The sequence below is a fragment of the Pituophis catenifer genome, unplaced genomic scaffold (genome assembly GCF_029215685.1).
Source record: "Pituophis catenifer annectens isolate HBS135680 unplaced genomic scaffold, rPitCat1.0.hap2 SCAF_14, whole genome shotgun sequence".
NCBI lineage: Eukaryota > Metazoa > Chordata > Lepidosauria > Squamata > Colubridae > Pituophis > Pituophis catenifer.
In genome coordinates this window covers 1-7,500 of record NW_027256894.1, presented here as the reverse complement: position 1 = coordinate 7,500, position 7,500 = coordinate 1, and positions in this window count along the sequence as shown.

The window sequence follows — 7,500 nt, the reverse complement described above, 5'->3', positions numbered from 1 at the left end:
TAGGGTTAGGGTTAGGGTTAGGGTTAGGGTTAGGGTTAGGGTTAGGGTTAGGGTTAGGGTTAGGGTTAGGGTTAGGGTTAGGGTTAGGGTTAGGGTTAGGGTTAGGGTTAGGGTTAGGGTTAGGGTTAGGGTTAGGGTTAGGGTTAGGGTTAGGGTTAGGGTTAGGGTTAGGGTTAGGGTTAGGGTTAGGGTTAGGGTTAGGGTTAGGGTTAGGGTTAGGGTTAGGGTTAGGGTTAGGGTTAGGGTTAGGGTTAGGGTTAGGGTTAGGGTTAGGGTTAGGGTTAGGGTTAGGGTTAGGGTTAGGGTTAGGGTTAGGGTTAGGGTTAGGGTTAGGGTTAGGGTTAGGGTTAGGGTTAGGGTTAGGGTTAGGGTTAGGGTTAGGGTTAGGGTTAGGGTTAGGGTTAGGGTTAGGGTTAGGGTTAGGGTTAGGGTTAGGGTTAGGGTTAGGGTTAGGGTTAGGGTTAGGGTTAGGGTTAGGGTTAGGGTTAGGGTTAGGGTTAGGGTTAGGGTTAGGGTTAGGGTTAGGGTTAGGGTTAGGGTTAGGGTTAGGGTTAGGGTTAGGGTTAGGGTTAGGGTTAGGGTTAGGGTTAGGGTTAGGGTTAGGGTTAGGGTTAGGGTTAGGGTTAGGGTTAGGGTTAGGGTTAGGGTTAGGGTTAGGGTTAGGGTTAGGGTTAGGGTTAGGGTTAGGGTTAGGGTTAGGGTTAGGGTTAGGGTTAGGGTTAGGGTTAGGGTTAGGGTTAGGGTTAGGGTTAGGGTTAGGGTTAGGGTTAGGGTTAGGGTTAGGGTTAGGGTTAGGGTTAGGGTTAGGGTTAGGGTTAGGGTTAGGGTTAGGGTTAGGGTTAGGGTTAGGGTTAGGGTTAGGGTTAGGGTAGGTTAGGGTTAGGGTTAGGGTTAGGGTTAGGGTTAGGGTTAGGGTTAGGGTTAGGGTTAGGGTTAGGGTTAGGGTTAGGGTTAGGGTTAGGGTTAGGGTTAGGGTTAGGGTTAGGGTTAGGGTTAGGGTTAGGGTTAGGGTTAGGGTTAGGGTTAGGGTTAGGGTTAGGGTTAGGGTTAGGGTTAGGGTTAGGGTTAGGGTTAGGGTTAGGGTTAGGGTTAGGGTTAGGGTTAGGGTTAGGGTTAGGGTTAGGGTTAGGGTTAGGGTTAGGGTTAGGGTTAGGGTTAGGGTTAGGGTTAGGGTTAGGGTTAGGGTTAGGGTTAGGGTTAGGGTTAGGGTTAGGGTTAGGGTTAGGGTTAGGGTTAGGGTTAGGGTTAGGGTTAGGGTTAGGGTTAGGGTTAGGGTTAGGGTTAGGGTTAGGGTTAGGGTTAGGGTTAGGGTTAGGGTTAGGGTTAGGGTTAGGGTTAGGGTTAGGGTTAGGGTTAGGGTTAGGGTTAGGGTTAGGGTTAGGGTTAGGGTTAGGGTTAGGGTTAGGGTTAGGGTTAGGGTTAGGGTTAGGGTTAGGGTTAGGGTTAGGGTTAGGGTTAGGGTTAGGGTTAGGGTTAGGGTTAGGGTTAGGGTTAGGGTTAGGGTTAGGGTTAGGGTTAGGGTTAGGGTTAGGGTTAGGGTTAGGGTTAGGGTTAGGGTTAGGGTTAGGGTTAGGGTTAGGGTTAGGGTTAGGGTTAGGGTTAGGGTTAGGGTTAGGGTTAGGGTTAGGGTTAGGGTTAGGGTTAGGGTTAGGGTTAGGGTTAGGGTTAGGGTTAGGGTTAGGGTTAGGGTTAGGGTTAGGGTTAGGGTTAGGGTTAGGGTTAGGGTTAGGGTTAGGGTTAGGGTTAGGGTTAGGGTTAGGGTTAGGGTTAGGGTTAGGGTTAGGGTTAGGGTTAGGGTTAGGGTTAGGGTTAGGGTTAGGGTTAGGGTTAGGGTTAGGGTTAGGGTTAGGGTTAGGGTTAGGGTTAGGGTTAGGGTTAGGGTTAGGGTTAGGGTTAGGGTTAGGGTTAGGGTTAGGGTTAGGGTTAGGGTTAGGGTTAGGGTTAGGGTTAGGGTTAGGGTTAGGGTTAGGGTTAGGGTTAGGGTTAGGGTTAGGGTTAGGGTTAGGGTTAGGGTTAGGGTTAGGGTTAGGGTTAGGGTTAGGGTTAGGGTTAGGGTTAGGGTTAGGGTTAGGGTTAGGGTTAGGGTTAGGGTTAGGGTTAGGGTTAGGGTTAGGGTTAGGGTTAGGGTTAGGGTTAGGGTTAGGGTTAGGGTTAGGGTTAGGGTTAGGGTTAGGGTTAGGGTTAGGGTTAGGGTTAGGGTTAGGGTTAGGGTTAGGGTTAGGGTTAGGGTTAGGGTTAGGGTTAGGGTTAGGGTTAGGGTTAGGGTTAGGGTTAGGGTTAGGGTTAGGGTTAGGGTTAGGGTTAGGGTTAGGGTTAGGGTTAGGGTTAGGGTTAGGGTTAGGGTTAGGGTTAGGGTTAGGGTTAGGGTTAGGGTTAGGGTTAGGGTTAGGGTTAGGGTTAGGGTTAGGGTTAGGGTTAGGGTTAGGGTTAGGGTTAGGGTTAGGGTTAGGGTTAGGGTTAGGGTTAGGGTTAGGGTTAGGGTTAGGGTTAGGGTTAGGGTTAGGGTTAGGGTTAGGGTTAGGGTTAGGGTTAGGGTTAGGGTTAGGGTTAGGGTTAGGGTTAGGGTTAGGGTTAGGGTTAGGGTTAGGGTTAGGGTTAGGGTTAGGGTTAGGGTTAGGGTTAGGGTTAGGGTTAGGGTTAGGGTTAGGGTTAGGGTTAGGGTTAGGGTTAGGGTTAGGGTTAGGGTTAGGGTTAGGGTTAGGGTTAGGGTTAGGGTTAGGGTTAGGGTTAGGGTTAGGGTTAGGGTTAGGGTTAGGGTTAGGGTTAGGGTTAGGGTTAGGGTTAGGGTTAGGGTTAGGGTTAGGGTTAGGTTAGGGTTAGGGTTAGGGTTAGGGTTAGGGTTAGGGTTAGGGTTAGGGTTAGGGTTAGGGTTAGGGTTAGGGTTAGGGTTAGGGTTAGGGTTAGGGTTAGGGTTAGGGTTAGGGTTAGGGTTAGGGTTAGGGTTAGGGTTAGGGTTAGGGTTAGGGTTAGGGTTAGGGTTAGGGTTAGGGTTAGGGTTAGGGTTAGGGTTAGGGTTAGGGTTAGGGTTAGGGTTAGGGTTAGGGTTAGGGTTAGGGTTAGGGTTAGGGTTAGGGTTAGGGTTAGGGTTAGGGTTAGGGTTAGGGTTAGGGTTAGGGTTAGGGTTAGGGTTAGGGTTAGGGTTAGGGTTAGGGTTAGGGTTAGGGTTAGGGTTAGGGTTAGGGTTAGGGTTAGGGTTAGGGTTAGGGTTAGGGTTAGGGTTAGGGTTAGGGTTAGGGTTAGGGTTAGGGTTAGGGTTAGGGTTAGGGTTAGGGTTAGGGTTAGGGTTAGGGTTAGGGTTAGGGTTAGGGTTAGGGTTAGGGTTAGGGTTAGGGTTAGGGTTAGGGTTAGGGTTAGGGTTAGGGTTAGGGTTAGGGTTAGGGTTAGGGTTAGGGTTAGGGTTAGGGTTAGGGTTAGGGTTAGGGTTAGGGTTAGGGTTAGGGTTAGGGTTAGGGTTAGGGTTAGGGTTAGGGTTAGGGTTAGGGTTAGGGTTAGGGTTAGGGTTAGGGTTAGGGTTAGGGTTAGGGTTAGGGTTAGGGTTAGGGTTAGGGTTAGGGTTAGGGTTAGGGTTAGGGTTAGGGTTAGGGTTAGGGTTAGGGTTAGGGTTAGGGTTAGGGTTAGGGTTAGGGTTAGGGTTAGGGTTAGGGTTAGGGTTAGGGTTAGGGTTAGGGTTAGGGTTAGGGTTAGGGTTAGGGTTAGGGTTAGGGTTAGGGTTAGGGTTAGGGTTAGGGTTAGGGTTAGGGTTAGGGTTAGGGTTAGGGTTAGGGTTAGGGTTAGGGTTAGGGTTAGGGTTAGGGTTAGGGTTAGGGTTAGGGTTAGGGTTAGGGTTAGGGTTAGGGTTAGGGTTAGGGTTAGGGTTAGGGTTAGGGTTAGGGTTAGGGTTAGGGTTAGGGTTAGGGTTAGGGTTAGGGTTAGGGTTAGGGTTAGGGTTAGGGTTAGGGTTAGGGTTAGGGTTAGGGTTAGGGTTAGGGTTAGGGTTAGGGTTAGGGTTAGGGTTAGGGTTAGGGTTAGGGTTAGGGTTAGGGTTAGGGTTAGGGTTAGGGTTAGGGTTAGGGTTAGGGTTAGGGTTAGGGTTAGGGTTAGGGTTAGGGTTAGGGTTAGGGTTAGGGTTAGGGTTAGGGTTAGGGTTAGGGTTAGGGTTAGGGTTAGGGTTAGGGTTAGGGTTAGGGTTAGGGTTAGGGTTTGGGTTAGGGTTAGGGTTAGGGTTAGGGTTAGGGTTAGGGTTAGGGTTAGGGTTAGGGTTAGGGTTAGGGTTAGGGTTAGGGTTAGGGTTAGGGTTAGGGTTAGGGTTAGGGTTAGGGTTAGGGTTAGGGTTAGGGTTAGGGTTAGGGTTAGGGTTAGGGTTAGGGTTAGGGTTAGGGTTAGGGTTAGGGTTAGGGTTAGGGTTAGGGTTAGGGTTAGGGTTAGGGTTAGGGTTAGGGTTAGGGTTAGGGTTAGGGTTAGGGTTAGGGTTAGGGTTAGGGTTAGGGTTAGGGTTAGGGTTAGGGTTAGGGTTAGGGTTAGGGTTAGGGTTAGGGTTAGGGTTAGGGTTAGGGTTAGGGTTAGGGTTAGGGTTAGGGTTAGGGTTAGGGTTAGGGTTAGGGTTAGGGTTAGGGTTAGGGTTAGGGTTAGGGTTAGGGTTAGGGTTAGGGTTAGGGTTAGGGTTAGGGTTAGGGTTAGGGTTAGGGTTAGTTAGGGTTAGGGTTAGGGTTAGGGTTAGGGTTAGGGTTAGGGTTAGGGTTAGGGTTAGGGTTAGGGTTAGGGTTAGGGTTAGGGTTAGGGTTAGGGTTAGGGTTAGGGTTAGGGTTAGGGTTAGGGTTAGGGTTAGGGTTAGGGTTAGGGTTAGGGTTAGGGTTAGGGTTAGGGTTAGGGTTAGGGTTAGGGTTAGGGTTAGGGTTAGGGTTAGGGTTAGGGTTAGGGTTAGGGTTAGGGTTAGGGTTAGGGTTAGGGTTAGGGTTAGGGTTAGGGTTAGGGTTAGGGTTAGGGTTAGGGTTAGGGTTAGGGTTAGGGTTAGGGTTAGGGTTAGGGTTAGGGTTAGGGTTAGGGTTAGGGTTAGGGTTAGGGTTAGGGTTAGGGTTAGGGTTAGGGTTAGGGTTAGGGTTAGGGTTAGGGTTAGGGTTAGGGTTAGGGTTAGGGTTAGGGTTAGGGTTAGGGTTAGGGTTAGGGTTAGGGTTAGGGTTAGGGTTAGGGTTAGGGTTAGGGTTAGGGTTAGGGTTAGGGTTAGGGTTAGGGTTAGGGTTAGGGTTAGGGTTAGGGTTAGGGTTAGGGTTAGGGTTAGGGTTAGGGTTAGGGTTAGGGTTAGGGTTAGGGTTAGGGTTAGGGTTAGGGTTAGGGTTAGGGTTAGGGTTAGGGTTAGGGTTAGGGTTAGGGTTAGGGTTAGGGTTAGGGTTAGGGTTAGGGTTAGGGTTAGGGTTAGGGTTAGGGTTAGGGTTAGGGTTAGGGTTAGGGTTAGGGTTAGGGTTAGGGTTAGGGTTAGGGTTAGGGTTAGGGTTAGGGTTAGGGTTAGGGTTAGGGTTAGGGTTAGGGTTAGGGTTAGGGTTAGGGTTAGGGTTAGGGTTAGGGTTAGGGTTAGGGTTAGGGTTAGGGTTAGGGTTAGGGTTAGGGTTAGGGTTAGGGTTAGGGTTAGGGTTAGGGTTAGGGTTAGGGTTAGGGTTAGGGTTAGGGTTAGGGTTAGGGTTAGGGTTAGGGTTAGGGTTAGGGTTAGGGTTAGGGTTAGGGTTAGGGTTAGGGTTAGGGTTAGGGTTAGGGTTAGGGTTAGGGTTAGGGTTAGGGTTAGGGTTAGGGTTAGGGTTAGGGTTAGGGTTAGGGTTAGGGTTAGGGTTAGGGTTAGGGTTAGGGTTAGGGTTAGGGTTAGGGTTAGGGTTAGGGTTAGGGTTAGGGTTAGGGTTAGGGTTAGGGTTAGGGTTAGGGTTAGGGTTAGGGTTAGGGTTAGGGTTAGGGTTAGGGTTAGGGTTAGGGTTAGGGTTAGGGTTAGGGTTAGGGTTAGGGTTAGGGTTAGGGTTAGGGTTAGGGTTAGGGTTAGGGTTAGGGTTAGGGTTAGGGTTAGGGTTAGGGTTAGGGTTAGGGTTAGGGTTAGGGTTAGGGTTAGGGTTAGGGTTAGGGTTAGGGTTAGGGTTAGGGTTAGGGTTAGGGTTAGGGTTAGGGTTAGGGTTAGGGTTAGGGTTAGGGTTAGGGTTAGGGTTAGGGTTAGGGTTAGGGTTAGGGTTAGGGTTAGGGTTAGGGTTAGGGTTAGGGTTAGGGTTAGGGTTAGGGTTAGGGTTAGGGTTAGGGTTAGGGTTAGGGTTAGGGTTAGGGTTAGGGTTAGGGTTAGGGTTAGGGTTAGGGTTAGGGTTAGGGTTAGGGTTAGGGTTAGGGTTAGGGTTAGGGTTAGGGTTAGGGTTAGGGTTAGGGTTAGGGTTAGGGTTAGGGTTAGGGTTAGGGTTAGGGTTAGGGTTAGGGTTAGGGTTAGGGTTAGGGTTAGGGTTAGGGTTAGGGTTAGGGTTAGGGTTAGGGTTAGGGTTAGGGTTAGGGTTAGGGTTAGGGTTAGGGTTAGGGTTAGGGTTAGGGTTAGGGTTAGGGTTAGGGTTAGGGTTAGGGTTAGGGTTAGGGTTAGGGTTAGGGTTAGGGTTAGGGTTAGGGTTAGGGTTAGGGTTAGGGTTAGGGTTAGGGTTAGGGTTAGGGTTAGGGTTAGGGTTAGGGTTAGGGTTAGGGTTAGGGTTAGGGTTAGGGTTAGGGTTAGGGTTAGGGTTAGGGTTAGGGTTAGGGTTAGGGTTAGGGTTAGGGTTAGGGTTAGGGTTAGGGTTAGGGTTAGGGTTAGGGTTAGGGTTAGGGTTAGGGTTAGGGTTAGGGTTAGGGTTAGGGTTAGGGTTAGGGTTAGGGTTAGGGTTAGGGTTAGGGTTAGGGTTAGGGTTAGGGTTAGGGTTAGGGTTAGGGTTAGGGTTAGGGTTAGGGTTAGGGTTAGGGTTAGGGTTAGGGTTAGGGTTAGGGTTAGGGTTAGGGTTAGGGTTAGGGTTAGGGTTAGGGTTAGGGTTAGGGTTAGGGTTAGGGTTAGGGTTAGGGTTAGGGTTAGGGTTAGGGTTAGGGTTAGGGTTAGGGTTAGGGTTAGGGTTAGGGTTAGGGTTAGGGTTAGGGTTAGGGTTAGGGTTAGGGTTAGGGTTAGGGTTAGGGTTAGGGTTAGGGTTAGGGTTAGGGTTAGGGTTAGGGTTAGGGTTAGGGTTAGGGTTAGGGTTAGGGTTAGGGTTAGGGTTAGGGTTAGGGTTAGGGTTAGGGTTAGGGTTAGGGTTAGGGTTAGGGTTAGGGTTAGGGTTAGGGTTAGGGTTAGGGTTAGGGTTAGGGTTAGGGTTAGGGTTAGGGTTAGGGTTAGGGTTAGGGTTGGTTAGGGTTAGGGTTAGGGTTAGGGTTAGGGTTAGGGTTAGGGTTAGGGTTAGGGTTAGGGTTAGGGTTAGGGTTAGGGTTAGGGTTAGGGTTAGGGTTAGGGTTAGGGTTAGGGTTAGGGTTAGGGTTAGGGTTAGGGTTAGGGTTAGGGTTAGGGTTAGGGTTAGGGTT